Here is a 7372-nt window from a genome sequence, read left to right as displayed (position 1 = left end):
CACGCGTTTTCTCTGTCTCTCTCTTCTTTTATCTCTCCTCTCTCCTTTTATCTCTTTTCTCTGTCTTTCTTTCTCCCCCTTCCTTAATAAATACTTATGGCTATTTCCTGTGTTTACGTGTCTGTTACCTGCCGCCACCGTGGGCCAAGGAAGCGTGCCCTCCTGTAGCTGCCCTCATGGCGGGCTCCCTCTGCCAGCCCGCCTGGGGACCACCTGGGGACCGTTTGTAGCCGCTCTCTAATCGTTTTTTAAGAATAACAATGAGAACAAAAAGATTTAAAAAAATCAAAGAATACATGATTAAAGTAACTGTTTTATTAGCAAGAGCTCCGAGTAGTGTCACTCCCTATAAGATTATGGGGCCAATTACATTTAAACTACCCAATTTTACTCCCTGGTTTGCATAAGCTTGTAACAATATGATAATGCAAAATTCATTTAGTCCAACTTAGAAAGTACCTCTCGTCAACCACACTCTCAACGTTTAAAATTCAAAGTCTCTTCTGAAATTTATGTAATCTCTTAACTGTAGTCACCTGTAAAAATCAAAATCAGAAAGCAGATCACAAACTTCCAATGTATAATGGCATAGTATATAATTGATTCCAAAATGAAGGGAAAGAAGCATAGTGATGAAATATTGGAACAAAGCCAGACTGAAAACAACCTGTGCAAACTGCATTCAGCTTTGTTGACAGCAACACACTTCTTTATCTTGGCTTGGTTCCATTCCCCATTAGTAACTCTTCTCGGCAGATATCCCATGATTCTGGCATCTCTGATATCTTGGGTTCTCCAAGGCAATCCAGGCTTCAAATTCACAGCTTTACGTAATGGGCTCTCTATGAGACCTCCTTTCAGGAACACCCCAGACACATGTTTGGCCTTCGCGGTTTTCTTTAGGCACTGAGGCAAATCCCATAACCTGTTCTTCTATTCTTAACTCGAAAGCAAGAACCATGTGGCTGAAAATGCCAAGTTCTGTTTCTTCCTGGGGCCAGAACATGGCCTCCTCATTCAATTTTCACTATCTTTCTGTCCTTTACTGTCTAAGCTTGGCTGCCCTGATTGCTTTGTAAACCAGAGTGACCCAAAACTTGGAGTACCACTGGCCTCTGTCTTTTCAGTGCTGGGTTTAAAGGCATGCACCACCACATGTGGTCCTAAACTTTTCTGTAATTCACAAGATGGAAACTTCACTGGGTGTGACCTTACCCTGATGGGGTCACTACTCCCCTTTTCCATATCTTAATCAGCTTATCTCCTTGAACACAGGACTTTGTTCCATTCCACTTCCTGGTGCTCCTTTTCTCCTCAAATTGTATATTTTTCATTTTTCTTTTCTCAACTTGCTCCTTTTCATTATAAATCTTTATTAGAGTTGCCACTGATAACTGCATGGCAGAGTCTATACTAGATTGTTTTGGGATTTCCTCTGCCCATATAATACAAAATTCTTCAATTTAGGGTCAGGCATACTTTTCAGACTAGGGCAAAAAGCCACTTTCTTCACCAAAATATCTTAAGAATGATCTCTAGGCAATATAATAAATTTTTTCTTCTTGGAACCTCTTAAGACAGCCCCCCAGAATTTATCAAACCACATTCAATGACTCTGTCTTTCACGCTCCTACTATAATGGCCCATTAAGCAGTGCTTAAAGTATCCTACTCCTTTTTTAACCCAAAGCATCAAAGTCCAAATTCCTGCAAACAAAATTGTGGTCAGGCTTATCACAACAATATCCAAATCCCTGGTACCAACTTCTGTGTTAGTTAGGGCTTCTATTGCTATGAAGAGACATTATGACCATAGTTACTCTTATAAAGAAAACATAAATTTGGGGTGGGTAGCTTATAGTTTCAAAGGTTCTGTCTATTATAAACATGGTGAAAAGCATAGTGGTGTGTAGGCAGATGTGATGCTGGCTGCATCTTGGTTTGTAGAAAACAGATAGTTGGCTGAGACATTGGGTAGTATCCTGAGCATAGGAATCTTTAAAGCCCATTTCCACAGTGGCCCACTTCCTCCAACAAAGCCATATCCATTTGAACAAAGCCACAGATCCTATGAGATTATGGGGGTCAATTACATTCAACCTACCCCAAGGACCAATATATTATGGCAGAAATTATAACATGTAACTTCCAATGCTAAACAATGGATAATATTTTAAATGTTCTTACACATGTTTAAATAAGTACAGAGGTGATATGATATCATGAGATATTCAAGCATATCTATTGAGAGATTTACACAAGAAAGTACTAAATGGACCCGTTTCCCAGTACCAGCATCAAATTGCTAGCTAGTTGAGTGAAATAATTTAAAACTTTGTTTCTACTTTATCCTTTTGTGGTCTAGACTCCAGGCTTAGAGTCTTTAAGCTGAAACAGTAGATACCATGGAGCCAAGATCAGAATTGCAGTCAGTGCCTTTTATGGGTTTTTGAGAAACAGATGTCAATTTTGTTGTTTCAAGTCAAAGAAGTTTAAAGTTGTTGGTTTTGAGGTCCCAAATAAGTATTATTATATTATCTCAAGGCCTACTCAAACTGAAAAAGAATATTTTGGTAACTGTTCATCTTTTCTCACTTGACAGAAAATAGTCACCTGGGAAGAAGGAATGTCCATTGAGGAACTGCCCGCACCAGAATGACCTGAGAGCATGTTTGTTGTGCATTTTCTTGATTGCTAATTGATACAGGAAGGTCCAGTACACAGTGGGTGGTGCAATCTGTAAGCAAGTAGGCTTGAGCTAGAGAAGAAAGTTAGTCACGTAAGAAAAATGAAACACGCTAGTCATCATTATTTCTCTGCTGGCTTCTGCTCGAAGCTCTTTTTTTTTTTTTTTCTGAACTGCACTGTTTATTTTGCTGCTTGAACCCTAGGTAACAGTGTGCCACGGTTCATCTAACCTTTACTAGCTGCAAGGGCAGAAATAGACGGACACGTTTTTACAAAATTGACATTTTGCAAAATGCAGCAAATGTTTTCATTTATACATGAGAAAAGGAAGGGCTCAAGAGGGTATGAATTTCAAGTTATTGCAGGTTATTTCTGAAAGAATTTCTGCAGGAACAACATGTTTAAATTTAACCAACAGTAGCGTGTCAGTGTGCTTAAAATCATGACAAAAATCTTTATTCTGGTCATGTTGCCCATGACAGATTATTACAGTGTTGTATGTTTAGTGCAAGATGTCAACACAGCATAAATCCCAGGGTGTTTTTGGTTTTCTTCTGGAGATTAAAGCTGTTTTTCTTGGGATAAATGCAGCAGCAAAACACAAACCAGTTGATCAAAAAAGCACTTCTGCCATAACTCCAACCACTTTCAGGACACACCAACCCACAGGAGTTCTGCCTTTCCTGTCCTTAAAGATCACATCTCTGCACTGATGCCTTAAGCTCGCCTGCAGAGCTTGCTCTCCGTTAAGCCTGGTTCGGATAAGTTAGCTGGTTGGTCCATTTATCTAGTGCAGTATATCGGGCACCACCCCTCTTCTGAAGATCCAGTTCAAGGAGCTGGTTGACTTGATCATTTCGGCCATGAATAGTGTTATGCAGTATGCACAGTGCCAGCAGGCTTTACACATCAGCGGTGTCTATGTTTAGCTCCATAGAAATAAAAGAAATATGTATTCTTGTGTAAGGCTTAATTAACTTTATGAACACTTGTGTTCTGATGTTTCGTAAAAGCTCTTCAATGTGTTCTTTTAGGAGTGGATCATCCATGATATTGCTGTGATTTGTTTTCAGAATCTTTTCAAATTCAGTGATGTCATTATTCTGATAGGCACTTACTAAATTTGTTATTGCTAGAATTTCTGGATCATTTTTATATGGTTTGGCCTCCTATGAGTGAAATGGATTTATTCCTGATTTCATTAGCATAGTCTATAAAACCAACTATTTTTAAACAAGTGGTTTGTCTTGGGCTTCCTGATTCATCATAATTCTTGAAAGTTTCAGATTCACCTTCTCTCAAGTGGATTTTACCACTGCATTCCCTGATGACACCCATGATCAGTGGATGAGAGATAGAAGTCTTGATGAGAAGTGATTGCTCATAGAGTGATTTCAGCTTTTTATTGTTCTCCTGTGCCATACATTTGAATCTCCAAAGCATAGACTTCTAATAACTGGGTACCATTTTTTCAGGTCATCTTCTCCATCATGAGTCTGAAAAGACTGAGGTAACTGGCATAAAATTTTCTGAAGCTTTTCATAGTCTTCCTGTTCTAAATGTAATTTTCCAAGCTTTGTGTTTGTCTTAAACCACAGTCTATCATTCTTATCATCTTCCAAAGCTTCCAATATTGTTTCATAAAATTCTTGCAGTAAACCCATCTGATATAAAAAGTCAGAATTCTGTTTAGAAATGGAGATAGAATCAAGGATAGAATTAATGGACTTTTCAGAATACTTCCTGGTGACTGCCCTCTGAATACAGGTCAAGAGCTGTTTATATCTGTTTATCATTTCTGAAAAGTTTGTCAACTTGAAGTTAATCTTGATTATCTGTTTCAGTGCTTTGAACCTCCATTCTCTTTTCTCACCTTCAAGCTCCAAAACTTTTTGGAAGCTGCTGAGCGCTGCCTCTGGGTCATCTTCTTTCAATGCTTTGGAATTATAGGACTGATTTTCCAAATCCACTTTTGGCTCAGAGTTACTATTTTCGGAGCACTCAAGGTCGTAGTCCTCCTCATCATTACACATGAAATCATCCTCCATGTCAGATATCTTGGCTGGAGGGGGCTGTTTGAAGCTCTTGCCTTGAGCTTTTAATAATATGTGCAGTTTAAGGAATATTACACCAATGATAAAGTAAGAGAACTAGGCTGAAATCCTAGTTTTTGGATACATACAGTCATATGTAGCTTAAGGGCAAGGTCACATGTTAGGAACACCCTAAAAGAATTTCCTGATAGTGTGAGCATCATACAGTGCACTTACATAATCATAGAGTATTCACATACAGCATTCAATATGACTTCTCAATGAAATCAAGAAATTTGGTAGGCATTAGATATATCGGGCAGCTACTGGTTTAACGTGACATGCTGAATTTAAATACACATTTTAAATAAATAACAATGCATTCTAAAATATGGAGAAAAGCTATAGTATAGTAAACACATAGCTAGAAAATAGCTTTTAATCATTAGTAAGTACTATTTATTGTATTTGCCTATATACATATATGTGTTTGTATGTACAGTAATATGCCATAATTCTATATGACCAAAAATAGGAGGTTTGTTTAATTCAGCATCACCACATACATTAGCAATGTGTTATGCTAAGCCCTTGTGATGACAACATCAGTAAGGACAAGAGAATATTTTTTAATCATATGAAGCATCTTCCCTATGTGTGATACTGATATGGACTAAACCGTCCCTATGAGTTACAAGATTCTACTTTAATTAAAGCTTTAATTTGCTGTTTATAGCTCAAACTGAGTTAATCATCTAAGTTAAAGTCAAATTTTCCATATATAGAATTAATAATTATTTATATAATTCTGAATATATGCAATCTGGGAAACTATTTTAATCTATCTTTTAAATTATGATTATAGGATACTATGTGAGGCAAAATTATATATAATTTATTTGGTATTATTTGATAATGTTTCTTTTATGAATTTTACTAATTATTTCAAAGTTTCATAACTTATAATATTCTTTGATCATATGACTCATCTCCACTATCATTTCTTACCCTCATCCTCCTTTCACCGAACACTTTCTTACCAGCAAATCTCCCTTCTACTTCAAACGTGCTTCTTTTTTGAGGCCTGATGCATTTAATTAGAATTGCTTAAATGAGCACTGGTGGTGGATGGGGGCAACTTATCAGTTGATGCATCATCAAGGAACAATACTCCCCTTCTCCCAGGAATCATTGAATGCTTATGGATCCTCAGGGGAGGATGGGACTTTATGACCCTCTTCCACCCATGATGGAAAAGCTATATAAGATGTCATGCAGATGTACAGGTAGCCACTGCTGTTGTGAGTTCATGGATACCATGGTCGTATTATATCAGAAGTTATTTTTACACCATTTTTTTCCATGGTTTGACTCTCTCTCACTTCTGCCCTCCTTTTGCAATGTTCCTTGAGCCTTGGAGGAAGTGACATAGATATTTAACTTAGGGTTGAGAATGGATAGTCCCCCATACCATTCTTATGAGTTATGAGTCTCTGTATCTTGTTCACTGAAAATAGAAACTTCTTTGACCAAGGATAAGGGGTGCACTTATTTATGCATATACATAGCAATGCCTAGAAGATAGTTCGAAAATATGGATTTTGCAAAAGCACACAAGTAGTTTGGTGTGGGAAGTCCATATATATATATATATATGAGTTGCTCTTATTGGTTAATGAATAAAACTGCTTTGATCTATGGCAGGGCAGAATAGAGCTAGGCAGGAAAACTAAACTGAATGCTGGAAAAAAGAAGGCAGAGTCAGAGAGAAGCCATATAGTCACTAAAGGAGACAGATGACTGAGAACCTTACCCATAAACCATGAGCCTCATGGTAAAATATAAAGTAATAGAAATGGATTAATTTAAGATGTAAGAGCTAACTAGATATACTCTTAAGCTATTGACCAAACAATATCATAACTAATATGGTTTTTGTGTGATTTTTGGAGGGTCTGGGTGGCTGTGAAACAAACAAGCTGCCTCTGTTTACAGAATGGTGCCCAACAATTGTTTGGGGCTGATGCCCACCACCCACTTTGGGTCCAGATGCTTGTGGGCCCACTGGGGTTGGGAGGAAAGTAGCTAAGACCATGCCCACAGCTCAGTACTCCCCACTTAGACAGATGGTGGATCAGGTCTGATAGGAGAGCATAGGTAGGAGAGCATGGCATATTCATCTGCACAGAGATACTTCTAGGCTGTGATGTGCAGACATAGCTTTTACTCAGATGAAAAGGGTTTATATGCTGCATGGTGCTACCCAAAATTTAGGTGTTGAGAATGGCTCCCACCTGGCAGTTCCAGAGATGATGGAGAGCTAACTCTGCCATATCTAAAGGCAGAGAGAGGTAGAGCCAGCATCCAGGACTGCTTCAACCAAGGTGCTTATCATTTTAAAAGTGCTCCTGGTCAGAAAATAATTACAGATATACAGTAAAGGCAAATTCAGATGAAAAAGATCACTGAATGAGTCATAGTATGGAATAAATGTACATGGGCTTGGGAGAGAGAAGAAAAAGAATATAAATAGTTATAAAAGGAAGTAAATTGTTTTATAAATAAAATCTTTAAAAAGACAGAGTACAGATAGTCATAGATTAAAGGACTAAAAGAATAATCCACATAAGATACACAGAGAGTCTGGATTAT

The 7372-nt window shown here is 37.8% G+C and overlaps 1 pseudogene; it reads right to left on the bottom strand.

The window, feature by feature from the left end:
• Positions 1 to 3433: 3433 nt before the first annotated feature.
• Positions 3434 to 4738, bottom strand: LOC126515417 (COP9 signalosome complex subunit 2-like; annotated as a pseudogene).
• Between the last annotated feature and the right edge of the window lie 2634 nt (positions 4739 to 7372).

This window comes from Alexandromys fortis, unplaced genomic scaffold (genome assembly GCF_014885135.2).
Source record: "Alexandromys fortis isolate MF-2015 unplaced genomic scaffold, M_Fortis_MF-2015_v1.1 scaffold_135, whole genome shotgun sequence".
NCBI classification, from domain to species: domain Eukaryota; kingdom Metazoa; phylum Chordata; class Mammalia; order Rodentia; family Cricetidae; genus Alexandromys; species Alexandromys fortis.
The sequence above is the reverse complement of the archived record's forward strand: the minus strand, read 5'-3'. Positions and strand labels throughout refer to the sequence as shown.